Here is a 20055-nt window from a genome sequence, read left to right as displayed (position 1 = left end):
ACCTGAGAGCCATGTGAGAACCAGAGAAACTGGAGAAAACAAACAAAACGTCCACCGTGCTTGTCCTACCGCCGAACCGGAACCAGAAATTACGTAGCCGCCTGCTATCCTGTACGAAACCTGGAAATGCTAGCCGACGATTGCAGGGAGAAGGAGGGGAGATTATAAGCCCCAGACTCCTACAAATACAGGCTAGCCAATGGCCAGCCTTCTAACATATACACAGTATCTCTCAAAAGTGAGTACACCCCTCACATTTTTGTAACTATTATTATATCTTTTCATGTGACAACACTGAAGAAATGGCACTTTGCTACAATGTAAAGTAGTGAGTGTACAGCTTGTATAACGGTGTAAATTTGCTGTCCCCTCAAAATAACTCAACACACAGTCATTAATGTCTAAACCGCTGGGAACAAAAGTGAGTACACCCCTAAGTGAAAATGCCCAAATTGGGCCCAATTAGCCATTTTCCCTCCCCGGTGTCATGTGACTCATTAGTGTTAGTGTCAATGGGTTAGCTGGTGTGTTAAATTTTGTGTTATCACTCTCACTCTCTCATGCTGGTCACTGGAAGTTCAACATGGCACCTCATGGCAAAGAACTCTCTGAGGATCTGAAAAAAAGAAAAAAAGAATTGTTGCTCTACATATAGATGGCCTAGGCTATAAGAAGATTGCCAAGACCCTGAAACTGAGCTGCAGCACGGTGGCCATACAGCCACCATACAGCAGTTTAACAGGACAGGTTCCACGCAGAACAGGCCTCGCCATGGTCGACCAAGAAGTTGAGTGCAGATGCTTAGCGTCATATCCAGAGGTTGTCTTTGGGAAATAGACGTATGAGGGCTGCCAGCATTGCTGCAGTAGTTGAAGGGGTGGGGGATCAGCCTGTCTGTGCTCAGACCATACGCAGCACACTGCATCAAATTGGTCTGCATGGCTGTTGTCCCACAAGGAAGCCTCTTCTAAAGATGATGCACAAGAAAGCCCACAAACAGTTTGCTGAAGACAAGCAGACTAAGGACATGGATTACTGGAATCATGTCCTGTGGTCTGATGAGACCAAGATAAACGTATTTGGTTCAGATGGTGTCAAGCGTGTGTGGCGCCAACCAGGTGAGGAGTACAAAGACAAGTGTGTCTTGCCTACAGTCAAGCATGGTGGTGGGAGTGTAATGATCTGGGGCTGCATGAGTGCTGCCGACACTGGGGAGCTACAGTTCATTGAGGGAACCATGAATGTCAAAATGTACTGCGACATACTGAATCAGAGCATGAACCCCTCCCTTTGGAGAATGGGCTGCAGTGCAGTATTCCAACATGATAACGACCCCAAACACACCTCCAAGATGACCACTGCCTTGCTAAAGAAGCTGAGGGTAAAGGTGGTGGACTGGCCAATCATGTCTCCAGACCTAAACCCTATTGAGCATTTGTGGGGCATCCTCAAACGGAAGGTGGAGGAGAGCAAGGTCTCTAACATCCACCAGCTCCGTGTTGTCACATGAAAAGATAGAATAAAGAATTTACAAAAATGTGAGGGGTGTACTAACTTTCGTGTGATACTGTGTATGTATATATAGTCTGCATTCAGTGTAGACTATATATACAATGCATTCGGTGGTTTACAGTATATAATACACTTCAGGAGATGTGTGTGTGTGTGTATATATATATATATATATATATATATATATATATATATATATATATACATATAAACAATGCATGAAGGTACCCCACTGGCTACCCCGACTCTGCAGATTCTCTCTTACCTCTGACACCTCGGGTTCCATGCTGTAAAGGAATGTTACCAATAAGAGACTTCCACAATGTCACTGATCCACTCAGAACATTTACTAGAGTGAATATTAAACACAACAAACAATGGCATTAAACATAAACAATAAATGACAGTTGATAACAATCAGTATAGATATGAAAAAGAACTATGAATTCAACAATCACCGTGGGGAGTATATGTAGACAGGTGCACAGTAGGACGAATGTTCAATATTCTCCAATTCTTATATTAAGCACCTTCCCACTGCAGCCTCAATACACACACCAAATTGCAATATAATGTTTCTCACATTCAGTAAGACAATGAAATATTTATCCTATACTCAAGGGCTCCCCCTCGGTTGCAATTCAATGTTCAAACTGTAAAGTGGAATTGTGATGCTTTGCAGAAGATGATAAAAGTTCCTGTCTCTAGATATCTTCAGCTAGCCTGTAGTTTAAACTGCAATATTTGTAATCCAACAGGGAAATAGAGAGAGAAAGCCAACTGTAGAATAAATGATGCGCTAATAACTGTTTAACTGAAGAAATAGTGCACTTGTAACACTTCCTCCTTATGTGTGAGTGTAATGCAGTACTGACTCTACAGCACAGAGAATAACAAACCCCAGAGTTCAGCTGCGTGTGGCCTGTGCATAAGTAGAATGACTTCTGTGGAACTACAAGTCTCATCAGCAGTCTATAATTAACTCACTCAGCAAACAGTGCTCTTTACTGAAATGGGCAGGTGCCCTCTCACCACAATAAACTCAGAGGCTGTGAGGCTTCGTCCAGACTCCCCTCCTGATGTCTCAGTCTGATGAAAAGATGGCGCCGCCACACTGTACCGCTCCTTCGGATGGCTGAAATGCAGGAAATCTCCAGATGCCCTGGTACTGCAAACTGATCCGCTTGATAAGCCGACCGGGCTGTACTCCAGATCACCTCAGAGACTGACAACCCCGCTCTGCGCTGTATAGGCCCCAGTCCCCTGGTCACACATGCAGACCTCCTGCAGGCAGATATTGAATGGTGTCCAAAAAGAGACCTAAAGATGGCTGCGCTGTTCCTTTTATTACCGCTCTCAGCATGCAGCGTTTTGCATTGTCTGTATTGTAGTTCAGGGCTGATCCAGCTAACAGAGTCACTTCCTCCTCCAAACTACATCTTCCACAATGCTTTGCAGCGCTGTTTCTCAGGAATTGAAAGAAAGTCTTAACAGCATCTAAAGGACACTAGAGGGAGCCAAACGCATTTGGAACCATAACAACTGTAATGCCTTATATTAGCAAACCCTTGGCTACACACTCCCCCCCACTTAAACTCTTTGGTCCCCAAAGACATGAAGATTAACACTTCATCTTGCTAAAAAGAGAGTAGATTATCAATGATTTCTTTCTAATTACACTCCAAATTTAACAAATACTGACACACCTCTGGGTTTCCCTGGAACCATTTGTACACACTCTCAGTAAGTTCATAATCAGTCTTTAAACAAGCCAGGGCAATTGCCGTGTCCCACCCATTGGTGCCAGTAGTTAGAGCGGAATCTCCCCCTACCCAATTAACAGTGGGAGGTGTAGCTTAAGGAGCTGGCCTATGAATGGTATGAATCTGCTCTTCAGAACTCTTTCCCAGTGTGTCATAAGTGAGTCCCTTGGGAGGGTGCACATCCCGCCTTAACCGCATGGGTGAATATGTCCCAGCTGGCTGAACTGAGTCTTTGACTGTTTCCTTGACATCAGTCCAAAAACTCTAGTCAATGGAGGGGTCTTTGGTTGCAGTTGCAGGAACATGTGAAGGCTCCTCAATATCAGGAATTGACAATACTTCACCGGAGAAGTCTATCGAATCCCTAGTCTTCTGCTCAGGGACAACTTCTACAGCCTTGGTTCTTTCCACATCCTGCCTTGGTAACATTGTCTGAAACTCTGGCCCAAGGGACCTACGGACCGTCTTCTGTGCCTCCATTGGCTGCTGAAGTACCTCACTGCCTGTGTCATTTGATAATTGAGGCACCACTCTGACTGCTTCTTTTGGCTGTGGTGGCAAGGCTCTAATAGTTTCCATCTCTCTGATTCTCTCCCATATTCTCTTCAAAAGGCTGGCTATTGAACATTCTTCCGCAGGCCAAAACCAGGTAGGCACCGTCACCATATCATCCTTGCCATATACCAGATAAGACCAGAACTGTGTGGACTGCAACAGAGTGAACCAGACATAAATAGGTGAAAGTAAGTTTATTAAGGTAAATGCATATACATGTGAACACACCACCAATACAGAGTGAACAAGCCAAACAACCAAACAGTAATAATACACAACCAGCATATGTAGCAAAAGGGAGTACCAGAATCGTAGTCAAGCCAGGCCAGGGTCATAAACAGGAGATCAGTAGCTGGGAAGTGAAACAACAGGACAAGAGAGGACGATGGATCACAGAAGGGACGGGTCAGGTACAAGGCTCAGGGTCCAGGGTTTAGGTAACAGGATCAACAGGTTCCAGGAATCAGGCTTCAGGTTCAGGAATCAGGTTTCAGGATGCAGGCTGCAGGTTAGGGCTCAAGGACAATACCAGGGCAACACGAGTGTGTATTTGCCGGGTATTTATACTGCAGCTGCTAATTAAGGTCAGGTGACACCTGTCTGCAGAGGGGAATACCTGCTCCACACTGCCAGGATTCCTCCGCTGGTGGACGCCAGTACTGCGGCTCAAAGGTGACAGAATACCAGCAGGAAAAAGCTCTTCTGACAACTCCAAACTGCCAGGAGACACCTGCTGGTGGACCTCAGTACTGCATGCCAAATGATCAATAATACCAGCTGAAGAGACCTTTCCTGACAGTACCCCCCCCTCGAAGGAGCGACCTCCAGATGCTCCAACAAGCCGTTGCTGGGGAAAGTCCATGGTGTCCAGCCAGGCAGCAGGCACCTCAAGCTGGGCAGCAAGCAGTGGCACATCAGGCTGGGCAGCGGGCAGGAACACACCAGGCTGGGCAGCGGACAGGAACACACCAGGCTGGGCAGCGGACAGGAACACACCAGGCTGGGCAGGGACAGGAACTGGATGGGTACTTTCCTTCCTGTTCTGTGCAGATCTCAGGTAGGAACCAGCTCAGGAACCATTTCTAATCCAACTGCTCTGGCTTGCTCATCCGTTTCTAATGTAGTGGTTGATCCCAAGTCAGCTTGATGGTGGCCTTCACATGAGCAACCTCCCCGGCTGTAGTACCTCTCTTTGGTCTCCAACTTCCACAGCCGCCCCTCTCCTCCTTTCGGGGCCTTCTTCTCTCTTGCCACTCGCTGACAAGCTTTCAGTAACTGCGCGTGAATCTTATTGTTGGTGGACCCATCTTCGTTCAGTACTGAGGACAGTAGTCTTCTCACTAGGTCTGTGTTAGTCCCCACCAGTATGTAATTTCGAGTATGTAATTTCGCCCAGCCCCGGGTGGTCTGGGGCACACGACAGCCAAAGTGTTGAAAGCTTCTTCTTTTCTGACAGCTGCTGGCCCAAAACATATCTGGATAGGAATGTAGCCGTCATATGGGCATCAGGTGGTTCCAATTCCCCAGATCTCAAGCTCTTACAGCTTGCGGAGCGGAATGTGACTCAGGTGTTTGTCATAGAAGTCCCGATATAATAATGTGACCTGCGCCCCTGTGTCCAGTAGAGCTTTGGTATAAACTCCCTCAATTTGTACTGGTACAATCACGGACGGCCCCACTAGCTTTTCCGGGAAGTTGGCGGAGGTACCGCGAGTGCGGTTAGGGTTACGATTCTTCTTCTTCTTGATGTTCTGTGAAGCTTTGACAGTGACCCATGTGGTGTTGCCAGTACACGTTCGGTCAAGTAACTGTCGGTCAAGTAACCCGGCACCAGGGTCAGGGAGCCAGGCGCAAATGGTCAATGCTTTACCATCCCCTAGGACCACAGTTAGGTCCTATCAGAACACTCCGAAGAAAGCTTGTCAGACCGGTAATCTCTCATGGGGGTGCTCTGGTAGGATCTGACCAGGGCCCTGAGTGGTGTCACCAGACCTCTCTGAATTGGACCAGTCTGACAAACTTTCTTAGGAGTGTTCTGATAGGACCTAACTGTGGTCCTAGGGGATGGTAAAGCATTGACCCTTTGCGCCTGGCTCCCTGACCCTGGTGCCGGGTTACTTGACCGTTGGTGTGGCCCAGGTGATTGAACCACTCTTCCTTTCTGTGGCCTTGTTCTGGCCCCCCTCTTCCTTTGCTTCCTGGAGCTCTGCTTCTCAGTGGGGTTCTCAGTTGGCTCCCTCACTGAGACCCCCTGGAGTTTTCTGCCAGTTGATCTTTCAGTGATGTCTTTAACAACTTTACTAACTCCTCCAGTAGTTCAGCATTCACTTCCTTTCATGGGCACTATGCCTTGAAGTGCGTTTGATCACCGCACTTATAGAACTTCTGAATACCGGTTCGTTCAACCTAGTATTTGGCCTGTGCTTCCATCACTTGTAACAAAGCTTGCTGTACCTGTTCTTGGACTTGAGCTCCACTTTCTGGTGACTTGACAGGAATGACCTTTGGGGTGGATTGCACCATAGAAATCTTAGTGTGCTCCCCTCACTCAGATTCCTTATCACTCTCTTCCATGCTGCCATCCACCTGAACTGATTGTGCAGCGATCTTCTCATTCTTCTGAAAGGTCCTTGCTGCGAGTCGAGCCTCTTGATTCTTCTCATCTAGAATAGCCTCCTCTTTTCTTACCAACCCCATCAACTCTAGGTAAGAAGGGGCCTCTCTGGTGCCTTTCAAAAGCAATCGAAGCACGATGGGATGGTTCGGCCTAGCTCCTTGTAGGGTCTGGTCCAACCGGACTTTGTCTGCCTCTTTGGGATCAACACCTTTTTTTTTTGATCTGATGCAGAATTTGGTCTATGCGGACAATGTATTCCAACAACTTCTCTCCTCTCATCTGGTGAGTATGCTCAAACTGGTACATCAGATCAGATAATTTCTCCACCCTTCCGTAAACAGCATAGAGGGCCTCGATATGATCCCTGGCTTTCATAATCCGGAAGTGTAAGGGTGGCTAGATGGTACCAAGGGATACAGCACCTCATCCCCAAAATAATCAAATAGTTAGTAGGTTTGTGGACGGGGGATTATAGCGGTGCTAGGGTCAAAAGGGTTTACAAAGAAGGATAAATACGAGAAAATGTAAAAAGCAACAAATTACAAAGTTTATTAATGGTCTGACATAGAAAAAAATATACATTACAAACAGTTCATATTATACTTTAAAAGAAGGTAATGGGTACATGTACTGTAAGTGACCCTAAGGATGGTAGAGTGGGCCAGATGAAAGATGGCCGTTGAAGAGGGGGGGCTCAATTTCCTACATGTTTCGCCAAGACATTGGCTTCTTCAGGGAACAAGAGCTCACAAGATAGATGTGTAAAACAATTCTGTATGATAAAAATAGAAAACATCATAAGAACAGTAATTTGACACTACAATACATAGTATACACAATAGAGAGTTAGAACTGTGGCTGGACAATCATGCGGCCCATAGGCTCCACACAACACCGGTAATGCAAACATACCTGGGGCGTCAGTGCCCGACAAGGGAGGGAGGACGGGGGGGAGGGGGGGGGAAAGGCCACTTGAGAAGGTCCCCGCAGGGGAGCGGGCAGGCCGCGCCGTAAATTATGCCTGCAGGGGGCATACAGTAGACCTGGCAAAGGAATGTAAAGACAACCATAAGTCATAATGCACTTGTAGTGGTAGTCTAGAGATAAGAGGTTGCACAACAGTGCATTGTACTAAAGAGGATACGTAAAATATGTATATAGGTAAATGTATCTGTATCTCTAGAGAGGGAAGTGCAAACTTACATGTATGTTTAAAAACAGTAGAGGAAAGTAGTCACGAGGTGCCTGCAAGGGGTCTGTGCACACAGCAGAGAAAAACGTCAAAATGGACCAAGTCTGCAATCAGATTAGATAAGGCCTAATTACAGGAATGAATATCATTAGGGGTGTCACTTAGTAGCGTAAGCTGTAGGGAAAGATTCTCATAGCAGCACAGTCACAGGTATACAGTGCCTGTCCAGGAGTTGAAAGGGGTGGTATTTACAACAAGTCCTATATAAGGTGGAAAGGGACGAGAAAGGAAAAAATGAGGGCATTGAAAAGTTACTAAACATAGGCAGGGCTGCTGGAGAAAGATCTATTACCTAGTCCACCAGGGCGCAGACACTGTTGCTTGGAAGGATCAATTTTGACCAGCAAGGTAGAAGACAGGTCCAAGGTGGCTCCTAAAAAGTGTGTAGGAGCTTAATGAGTAGTTCATTTGAGAAGCATGGGGTAAAAGTATATTGAAAGACAGGAGTTACCTTGTAGCTGTGTGCAGAGCAAATGCAGGCTCGTCCCTCGTCCATCAAGGAACTGAGGGACTGGCCGGTTACTTGTATGCCCCCCACACCTGATCAGATAATGATCAGGTGTGCGGACGCTTAATGAGGAGTGTCCACGGCTGCGCACTGCGCGATGCCTCGGAACTACATGTTCCATCATGCACCGCGCGCGCATGCTCAGAACGTGCGGACCATGTGGCGAATGGGGAGGCAGGCAGCCTTGGAATGGGAGGTGCCAAGGTGTCGCCTTATCCCATCTACCGATGGAAAGGGGAGGGTCTTTACATTCCTTTGCCAGGTCTACTGTATGCCCCCTGCAGGCATAATTTACGGCGCGGCCTGCCCGCTCCCCTGCGGGGACCTTCTCAAGTGGCCTTTCCCCCCCCCTCCCCCCCGTCCTCCCTCCCTTGTCGGGCACTGACGCCCCAGGTATGTTTGCATTACCGGTGTTGTGTGGAGCCTATGGGCCGCATGATTGTCCAGCCACAGTTCTAACTCTCTATTGTGCATACTATGTATTGTAGTGTCAAATTACTGTTCTTATGATGTTTTCTATTTTTATCATACAGAATTGTTTTACACATCTATCTTGTGAGCTCTTGTTCCCTGAAGAAGCCAATGTCTTGGCGAAACATGTAGGAAATTGAGCCCCCCCTCTTCAACGGCCATCTTTCATCTGGCCCACTCTACCATCCTTAGGGTCACTTACAGTACATGTACCCATTACCTTCTTTTAAAGTATAATATGAACTGTTTGTAATGTATATTTTTTTCTATGTCAGACCATTAATAAACTTTGTAATGTGTTGCTTTTTACATTTTCTCTTATTTATCCTTCTTTGTAAACCCTTTTGACCCTAGCACCGCTATAATCCCCCGTCCACAAACCTACTAACTATTTCATAATCCGGCTTTCCCCTCTTTAGGCTCCTGATGGCATCCGCTGCTGGGCTCATCAGGCTTTCGCTAATTCGCCGTCTTTCCACTGGTCCTGGCACATTCCAGTCTTGTATGGCTTGCATGGCCTGTTCCATTCAACTATCAAATTCTTCTTCCCCATTTGGTCTAGGGAAAGGACCTGAGAAGGTCGGTAACTTCCGATATCTCTCATTGGTGGATGTCTTGTGACTCTGTATCAGACTGTCTACTAGGCGACTCCTGTCCAGATAGAATGATGCGGGAGGCATCCTGCCTCCTGGGCTTTCCACTGCTACACTGGTGGTATTTGGATTACCCACAGCCAGACTACCTGCAACAGGGCTCTCTGATGGTGGCCCAGGTGATTTCTCTCCCGCCTCCTCTGGCAACTGTACTAGAATCACATGGCCGTCTAGGTCTTCTGCTAGACTCTCACCACTTCCTTTTTGAACTTTGCTGAAACGTCCTCTTTCCATTCTAGAAGGGCATAGGTGAAGTCTTCCTCCAAGTTATGTTTCAGGTCCAAGAGGTAGAACCCCTGTTCTGGGACCACCTTCCTCAGCAGCTGCCGTACCACTCTATCAAACCACTGGTCTCTTGGTAGCCTCAGAACTGTGGTTTTCTCCAATTGGCTCCCATAATCCTGGCTCCATTCGGTGGCTGTGGCCGAGTCCATGACCTTTTCTACTCTGGACTCATCAACTGATCTGTTCAGGCACCCCAGATGGGATATCTCGGTGGGACCTCCAAATGTAGTGGTACTCCCATAGGGGCTGCTGATTGACTCTATACCCCACTGGCTACCCCAACTCTGCAGATCCTCTCTTACCTCTGACACCTCGGGTTCCATGCTGTAAAGGAATGTTACCAATAAGAGATTCACACAATGTAACTGATCCACTCAGAACATTTACTGAATGTGAATATTAAACACAACAAACAATGGGATTAAACATAACAATAAACAATAAATGACAGTTGATAACTATCAGTATAGATAAGAAAAAGAACTATGAATTCAACAATCACAGTGGGGAGTATATGTGGACAGGTGCACAGTGGAACGAATGTTCAATATTCTCCAATTCTTATATTAAGCACCTTCCCACTTCAGCCTCAGTACACACACCAAATTGCATGTTTCTCACATTCAGTAAGACAATGAAATATTTAACCTATACTCAAGGGCTCCCCCTAGGTTGCAATTCAATGTTCAAACTGTGTGGAATTGTGATGCTTTGCAGAAGATGATAAAAGTTCCTTGTCTCCAGATATCTTCAGCTAGCCTGTAGTTTAAACTGCAGTATTTGTAATCCAACAGGGAAATAGAGAGAGAAAACCAACTGCAGAATAAATGCTGCGCTGATAACTGTTTAACTGAAGAAATAGTGCACTTGTAACACTTCCTCCTTATGTGTGAGTGTAATGCAGTACTGACTCTACAGCACAGTGAATAACAAACCCCAGAGTTCAGCTGCATGTGGCCTGTGCATAAGTAGAATCACTTCTGTGGAACTACAAGTCTCATCAGAAGTCTATACTTAACTCAATCAGCAAACAGTGCTCTTTACTGAAATGGGCAGGTGCCCTCTCACCACTAGGGATGAGCTTCATGTTCGAGTCGAACCTATGTTCAACTCGAACATCGGCTGTTCGATCGTTCGTCGAATTGCGAACGATATGGGCCGTTCGCGCCAAATTCGTGTGGCGTGTCACAGCCCATAATTCACTGCGGCATCACAGTGCATTGCTGGCTGATGATTGGCCAAGCATGCACTATGACCCGCATGCTTGGCCAATCACAGCACCGTCGGTAGAGAGAGCTGTAATTGGCCAAAGCCAGGGTGGCTTTGCCCAATTATGGCTCAGGGGGTTTAGAACACGCCCCACACTATATAAGGCCGCCTGCACAGTGGCCCTGTGTAGTGTGTTCCAGCATGCTTAGAGAGAGAGAGAGAGAGACAGTGTCATTTCATTTGAGTTAGCTAGATTAGGCAGGACAGTCAGTGAGTTAGCTGCACCTACAGTGTATTGTGTATATATATATATATATATATATATATATGCATCCCAGGTGTTGCATATATATATATATACACTGTATTCAGTTTAGCTAGATCCGTTCCTGTTATCTTCCTACTGACAGGCAGGCTTGTCTTGTTACAGTATTTACAGCTACCTGAAGAAAATTGCTGGTGTTCTTTTGATCCTATTAGTACCACAGTCAGGCAGCTAGACTATTTACAGTTAGTGTAGTGCGTCCTCCTCACAGTGTTCAGTTAAAGCTACAAGTTAGTTTAGTGTGACCTCTGCACAGTGTTCAGCTAAAACTACAAGTTAGTGTAGTGCATAGTGTTCAGCTAAAGCTACAAGTTAGGGTAGTGCGTCCTCCTCACAGTGTTCAGCTAAAACTACAAGTTAGTTTAGTGTGACCTCTGCACAGTGTTCAGCGAAAACTACAAGTTAGTGTAGTGCGACCTCTGCACAGTGTTCAGCTAAAGCTACAAGTTAGTGTAGTGTGTCCTCCTCACAGTGTTCAGCTAAAATTACAAGTTAGTGTAGTACGACTTCTGCACAGTGTTCAGCTAAAGCTACAAGTTAGGGTAGTGTGTCCTCCTCACAGTGTTCAGCTAAAACTACAAGTTAGTGTAGTGAGACCTCTGCACAGTGTTCAGCTAAAGCTACAAGTTAGGGTAGTGCATCCTCCTCACAGTGTTCAGCTAAAGCTACAAGTTAGTGTAGTGCGTCCTCCTCACAGTGTTCAGTTATTTTTTTGCAAGCTCTGCACAGTGTTCAGCTAAAGCTACCTGTAGAAGGTTGGTGGTGTTTTCCTGATCCTATCACTACTGCAGGCAGCTAAATAAGCTACAAGTTAGTGTAGTGCGAGCTCTGCACAGTGTTCACCTAAAGCTACCTGTAGAAGGTTGGTGGTGTTTTCCTGATCCTATCACTACCGCAGGAAGCGAAATAAGCTACAAGTTAGTGTAGTGCGAGCTCTGCACAGTGTTCACCTAAAGCTACCTGTAGAAGGTTGGTGGTGTTTTCCTGATCCTATCACTACCGCAGGCAGCTAAATAAGCTACAAGCTAGTGTAGTGCGAGCTCTGCACAGTGTTCAGCTAAAGGTACCTGTAGAAGGTTGGTGGTGTTCTCATACTACAGGCAGGCAGTTGATTTTGCTAGCTGCAGTATCAGTACATATATATATATATATATATATATATATATATACATATATATATCCCAGCTTAGTGCAGCTACAGGCCATTAGTATGTCTGGAAGGCCAACAAGGAGAGGCAGACAGTCACAAGCCAATAAAAGAGGGCAAGCAGGCTCTGTGTCTAGAGGCAACAGTGCTGGTCATGGAGACGGTGCATCCTCATCAGCACGTGGCCGTGGGACACGCTTGGCCTTTTTTTCGGCAGCTGGCCTTGTTGAGCCGCAACATGCGGAAGACTTGGTCGAGTGGATGACCAAGCCGTCCTCATCCTCCTCATCCTCTCTCACCCATGCTCAGGGTACTTTGTCTGGCAAAGCAGCGCCTCTTCCCTTGGCTCAATGTCATCAGTGACTCCTTCCCTAGCCCCACCATGTCCTCCTGAGGAGTCCCTTGAACTGTTTGACAACAGTGTTAGGTACATGCTCCAGGAGGATACCCAGCATTTGGAAGGCTCTGATGATGATACTGAGCTAGATGAAGGCAGTAACGTGAGCACGGACAGAGGGGGTGCCCAAGAAGGACAGCAATCTGGCAGTCATGCTCCCCCTGCTGCAGCATACTGCCAGGTTTGCTCCAGTGATGAGGAGGGAGGGGATGATGAGGTCACTGACTCAACGTGGGTGCCTGATAGGAGAGAGGAGGAGGAGCAGGAGGCACATCACCAACGAGGCAGGATGCTCTCCAGGGGCCAGCCTAAGGGCAGCACACTGACTGCATCACACCCCAAAGCTCCGCATGTGCAGGGCGCTGCAGTCTCTGCGCATTATTCAAAAAGTTCTTTGGTGTGGGCCTTTTTTGAGACGACTGCATCAGATCGCCCCGCTGCTATTTGCAACATATGTCTCAAGCGTATCTCACGTGGCCAAAACATCTTCCGCTTTGGCACCACATGCTTGACCAGACATATGTTGACCTGCCATGCAGTTCGTTGGCAAGCGTATCTAAAAGACCCACACCAAAGAACAAAGAGGACCTCTCCTTGTTCCTCATCAGCTGAGATCTCCAACCCCACTATACCTTCAGTCCTCTCTGAGACCTGCACTGAGAGGAATGAAGGTGTAGAATTAGGTGTGTCACAGCCAAGTACTTGTGGGCAATCTGCTTTCGGTACACCGACGTCAGATTGTACCAGGCAAATTTCCCTGCCCCAGCTGCTGCACCGCCAAAAGAAGTTCGGTCCCAGCCATCCACATGCCCAGCGGTTGAATGCTAGCTTGGCAAAATTGCTAGCACTTCAACTGCTGCCTTTTCAGTTGGTAGACTCTGCCCCCTTCCGTGAGTTTGTGGAATGCGCGGTTCCTCAGTGGCAGGTACCCAAACGCCACTTTTTCTCACGGAAGGTGATTCCAGCTCACTACCGGCATGTGGAAGGCAATGTCTTGGCCATGCTGGACAGGGCGGTCAGCGGTAAGGTGCATATTACCGCTGACTCATGGTCCAGCAGGCATGGACAGGGACGTTACCTAAGTTTCACCACGCATTGGGTGACTCTGCTGGCAGCTGGGAAGGATGCAGGACAAAGTGCAGTAGTGTTGGAGGTTGTTCTGCCACCACTCCTCCAAAATGCCACTACTAATGATTGTGACACACCTCTCTCCTCCACCCCTCCTCTTCTTCTTCCTCCATGGCCTCTTCCTGTGATTTGTCCTCGGAACCAGCGGTGCTCCGTAGGCGTTCAAGGGGCTACGCAAGTACGCAGGCCAAAAGATGCCATGCGGTGCTTGAGCTGGTGTGCTTGGGGGACAGGAGCCACACTGGGGCAAAGGTTCTCTCAGCTCTGCAGGGGCAGGTTCAGAGGTGGTTGACGCCACGCCAACTTAAGGCAGGAATGGTGGTTTGCGACAATGGCACCAACCTCCTCTCTGCCCTCCGACAGGGACAAATGACCCATGTGCCCTGTTTGGCTCACGTCCTTAACTTGGTGGTGCAGCGGTTCTTGGGCAGGTACCCGGGCTTACAGGATGTCCTGAGGCAGGCCAGGAAAGTCTGTGTGCATTTCCGCCAGTCATATAATGCCAGTGCTCGGCTGGCGGACCTCCAAAAGGAGTTTAACCTGCCTGAACCGCCTAATCTGTGACATGCCCACCAGGTGGAACTCAACGGGTCAGGGGAGCTTGGTTTTTTTCCCCACGCCAGTGGGCCATGATCAGGGATGCATGCACTGTCCTGTCACCATTTGAGGAGGTCACGAGGATGGTGAGCAGTGACAGTGCATGCATCAGTGACACTGTCCCCTTGTCCACCTGTTGGAGCACACGCTGCGTGGAATAATGGACAGGGCACTTGAGACAGAACAGAGGCAGGAAGAGGAGGACTTCCTTAGCTCTCAAGGCCCCCTTTATCCAGACAGTGTTCCTGCGTGCCCGCCGATCACACAGGAAGAGGACGAGGAGGAGGATTGTGTCAGTATGGAGGTGGAGCCTGGCACTCAGCATCAGCAGCAGTCTTTAAGGGATCAGTCCCAAGAAACACATGGACTTGTACGTGGCTGGGAGGAGGTGGCTGCGGACCATGTCGTCCTTAGTGACCCAGAGGACTCCGGACTGAATGCTTCAGCAAACCTACGCTGCATGGCCTCCCTGATCCTGCAAAGCCTGCGTAAGGATTCTCGTATTCTTGGTATCAAGGAGAAGGACCAATACTGGCTGGAAACCCTCCTTGATCCACATTACAAGGGTAAGGTTGTGGACCTTATCTTGCCATCGCAGAGGGAGCAGAGGATGAAACATTTTCAGGAGGCCTTGCAGAAAGGTCTGTGCAACGCGTTCCCAGAGACTAGGAGGTTACAAACTCCTGTTTCTGGACAACGTGTTGCTGAGGCTTCGGTCGGTCAAAGAAGGAGCGGTGGAGAAGGTGGCCGTCTGACAGATGCGTTCAGACAATTTTTTAGTCCGCAGCCCCAAGGTATGATCGGTTCCAGCAACCATCGCCAGCGTCTGTTTTACATGGTGCAGGAATACCTAGGGGCAAGATCTGACTTGTACACCTTTCCCACCGAAAACCCTCTGGGTTACTGGGTCTTGAGGATGGATCACTGGCCAGAGCTGGCACAGTATGCAATTGAGCTACTGGCCTGTCCTGCATCCAGCGTTCTTTCGGAACGCACATTCAGTGCTGCTGGAGGCTTTGTAACCGATCACAGGGTGCGTCTGTCCACCGACTCGGTAGATCGACTGACCTTCATAAAGATGAATCAGTCTTGGATCACCACCAGCTACCAAGCACCTGATGCTGATGTAACCGAATAATTTTTTTTGAAATCTCAGATCCCTTCAAAGACTGCCTATGCTGATGCTGATCCTGAGTAATTATCTTCTTCCTGCTCAATGATCATGCTGATAGCTTGTAAGAACATTTTTGGTTCTGGGCGCCGCCACCAGTGCCTAAGGCCCAATTTTTCAGCCCCTGTTTAACAGGGGCATGTAATTACAATTTTTGATGCAATACTTTGCAGCAGGGCTCATTCCTGTGTTTCAACTAGAGCTTCTGTGAGAAGTTGCAGTGTTGTGGCACCAGCACCAGTGCCTAAGGCCCAATTTTTCAGCCCCTGTTTAACAGGGACGTGTAATTACAATTTTTGATGCAATACTTTGCAGCAGGGCTCGTTCCTGCATTCCAACTAGAGTATCTGTGAGAGGTTGCAGTGTTGTGGCACCAGCACCAGTGCCTAAAGCCTAATTTTTCAGCCCCTGTTTAACAGGGGCGTGTAATTACAATGTTTGATGCAATACTTTGCAGCAGGGCTTGTTCCTGCGTTCCAACTAGAGTATCTGTGAGGGGTTGCAGTGTTGCGGCACCAGCAACAGTGCCTAAGGCCTAATTTTTCAGCCCCTGTTTAACAGGGGCGTGTAATTACAATTTTTGATGCAATACTTTGCAGCAGGGCTAGTTCCTGCGTTCCAACTAGAGTATCTGTGAGGGGTTGCAGTGTTGTGGCACCAGCACCAGTGCCTAAGGCCCAATTTTCCAGCCCCTGTTCAACAGGAGCTTGTAATTACAATTCTTGATCTAATATTTCACAGCAGGGCCCGTTTCTGCGCCCACCAAGAGCGAGTGAGGACTTACAGTGTTATGGCACCAGCACCACCACCATCACCAAAGGCCCAATTTTTCTGCCCCTGTTCAACAGGGGGAATGTAATTACAATTCTTGATCTAATATTTCACAGCAGGGCCCTGTGAGGGCTTACAGTGTTGTGGCCACAACAACACCTAAGGCCCAAATTTCTGCTGAGTATATAGGGAAGGCCCCTACTTTCAAACATCCAACTTACAAACGACTCCTACTTGCAAACGGAAGGAGACAACAGGAAGTGAGATGAAATCTACCCCTAGGAAGGGAAATTCTCTCCTGTAAGAGTTAATATGGGAAAAACATTTCTCCTTTCCACTGATGCTTTATCACCAATCCTTGTTTCACAAAAAAACCCAAATTTTCAAAAAACATTTGTCATTGGGACAAAAAGTGAGGTGAAATCTTCTGAAGAGGAGCACAGACAGCAAAACAAATGTCACAGGGGTGATAATCCTTCCCTATGTTTTCCAAAAAGCTTAAAATAGATTTTTTGGCTGGAGCTAAACACGTTAAAAATGTACCCGTTCAAAATTACAAACAGATTCTACTTAACAACAAACCTACAGTCCCTGTCTTGTTTGCACCGCCTGTATACTGCTGTTCAGAGTACAGAGCCTGTATACTGCTGTTTCCTTTTTTAATTTGGGTGCGGGGTTCCCCTTAATATCCATACAAGACCCAAAAGGGCATGGTAATGGGGAGTACCCATGACGTTTGTCTCACCGATTTTCATCGATATTGCCAGGACCCGACAATACATTACAGTTTTAAATGACTTTTTTTCCTTTAAAAATGACATTTTGTGCAGGGACTGTACTAAGCACAGGAAACACGCGCCACTTTACAGGCATACTATAGACACCCCCCAGGTATGATATTTAAAGGAATATTTCACTTTTTTTTTTTTTTACTTTAACCATCATTAAAATCACTGCTCCCGAAAAAACGGCCATTTTTAAACTTTTTTTTTGCATTGATACATGTCCCCTGGGGCAGGACCCGGGTCCCCAAACCCTTTTTAGGACAATACCATGCAAATTAGCCTTTAAAATGAGCACTTTTGATTTTGAGCGTTCGAGTCCCATAGACGTCAATGGGGTTCTAACGTTAGTGCGAATTTTCGGTCCGTTCGCAGGTTCTGGTGCGAACCGAACCGGGGGGGTGTTTGGCTCATCCCTACTCACCACAATAAACTCAGAGGCTGTGAGGCTTCGTCCGGACTCCCCTCCTGATGTCTCAGTTTGATTAAAAGATGGCACCCCCGCGCTGTACCACTCCTTTGGATGGCTGAAATGCAGGAAACCTCCAGATGCCCTGGTTCTGCAAACCGATTCGCTTGCTAAGCCAGCCGGGCTGTTCTCCGGATCACCTCAGAGACTGACAATCCCACTCCGCACTGTATAGGCCACAGCCCCCTGGTCACACACGCAGACCTCCTGCAGGCAGATATTGAATGGCGTCCAAAAAGAGACCTAAAGATGGCTGCGCTGTTCCTTTTATTACCGCTCCCAGCATGCAGCGCTGCGCGCTTTGCATTGTCTGTATTGTAGTTCAGGGCTGATCCAACTAACAGAGTCACTTCCTCCTCCAAACTACATCTCCCACAATGCTTTGCAGCGCTGTTTCTCAGGAATTGAAAGAAAGTCTTAACAGCATCAAAAGGACACTAGAGGGAGCCAAACTCATTTGGAACCATAACAACTGTAATGCCTTATATTAGCAAACCCTTGGCTACAAAGGTAAAAAACGTTTTTAGGTTTAGTAACACTTTAAACGTGCAGTAACGCACTGAAATATACTACATTAAATGTGCAGAAATGATCTGAAATATACTGCGTTAAACGTGCAGTAACACACTGAAATATACAGCATTAAACATGCAGTAACGCACTGAAATATACTGTGTTAAACGTGCAGTAACGCACTGAACTATAGTTCGTTAAACGTGCACTAATTCACTGAAATATACAGCGTTAAACATGCAGTTACGCACTGAAATATATTGCATTAAATGTGCACTAATGCACTGAAATATACTGCATTAAACGTGCACTTAGATATAAAAATTTGTAGATACTGTTAGCGAAATTTGGCTGCACACAGAGCACACAGCCAAATCTCCTGTTTCTAATCATAATAACAATTTTGTCTAATGATATAATACCATCTGACCTTTTGATCATATGTCTCTCCTCTGGTGTATCTCATCCTCTGGTGTGTGCCTCGTGCTTACAAATAGAATCATAACACATCCTTCTTACATTCTCATCTCAGCAAGACTGCCCTTACAGCTCTGTCTCAGCTGTCTGCGTGAGCCACTTTATTAGCATATCAATAGCAAGTCCCAAAGCTTGAGGGTTCCGCCTCCAACAGCCAAACACCTCTTACAAAGCTTGTGACCTCACAAGAAATGGACACAGGATATGACCTCACAGGATGTAAATGACCATATAAGGATTTAACAACACAGGAAAATGCAACAACCAATGAACAATGACTACAGGAGTCTCATGGCTGTGTCTGAGCAGAGACAGGGTGTATGTATGTTTTTAGAAGCCACATGGCTTTCAAACATTAACCCTGTCTCCAACCAGAACCCAAAACACTCCCGTATTTCCGTTGATAGAAATCCCTATTATACATTGTTCCAGAGAACAATGTATACCTGGGATTATTCTACTGTCTTTGTGGACGAGAGATTATCGGCAGGCGTACACTCATTGGGCCACAAATGTGTTGATCAGGCACACAGGGGCAACATGAGAGCACACTCATTAAACCGATAATGTCTTTGCAGAGCGAACACATCCCCACCAGACGATCGTTCTGTGCATCGCACAGGGGCCCTTAGCTGGCGGACACGTCCCCACTCCGCAAACATTTCTCTACATCCCCAAAGAGCTTTTCACTACCAAACGGATCTCAACCAGGGTTGGCCTGCCCCAGTCAGCTATTAGAGCGGGCTGTGATTGAACACACACACTGGGAGACTTATGACAATACATTAATATAAAATTTTCCACAACAGTCCCTCCTCTTGTCATATGATTTCATGTGTCCCTCGATGAATCCTGATCTTCTTCTTAGTCCATAAAAAGTAAAACACGGCTTGACATGTAGACTCTGTTGGAGATGAATGACGTGGTGAGCTGTAGTAGTCGCAGGTCGGTCTGGGATCCTCTGTGTCTTGTACGTGGGTCGGACTTTGGGGCATCTCATCAGGGAAGATGTGGTCATCTGCTCAGGCTCTGGTCACGTGTCCAATCAGGCAACAGGAGCACCTCATCATGGCATATAGAAGGAATAGAGACAAAAACAACATGAGTATATATACCCCTACTTCCTTCACTATGATCCGCTGCAAGATAAAAATTAAATCTCCAACGATTCCCAAACCCTTAAAAAGGATTCCAACCTTCACTATCTATAGCTCTGGCTTTGCCTTGTAGGGATCTAATCCTTATCCATATGGGCCTGAACTTTGTCACTAGTATCCCCGATCCAGATATAACAATCTTTACTTATGAATTCCCAGAAACCCCCTTGGACTGTGGGAACTTCCTTGTAGCTTCAACAGTTACATGAAACATCCCATCCTCTATGGATGAGAAATTGTTCAATCGTTTCATAAGCTCAAGCCCCCACCGTGTACAAGCAATTCCCTTCCAGCTG

The sequence above is a fragment of the Aquarana catesbeiana genome, linkage group LG12 (assembly GCF_042186555.1).
Source record: "Aquarana catesbeiana isolate 2022-GZ linkage group LG12, ASM4218655v1, whole genome shotgun sequence".
NCBI classification, from domain to species: domain Eukaryota; kingdom Metazoa; phylum Chordata; class Amphibia; order Anura; family Ranidae; genus Aquarana; species Aquarana catesbeiana.
The sequence above is the reverse complement of the archived record's forward strand: the minus strand, read 5'-3'. Positions refer to the sequence as shown.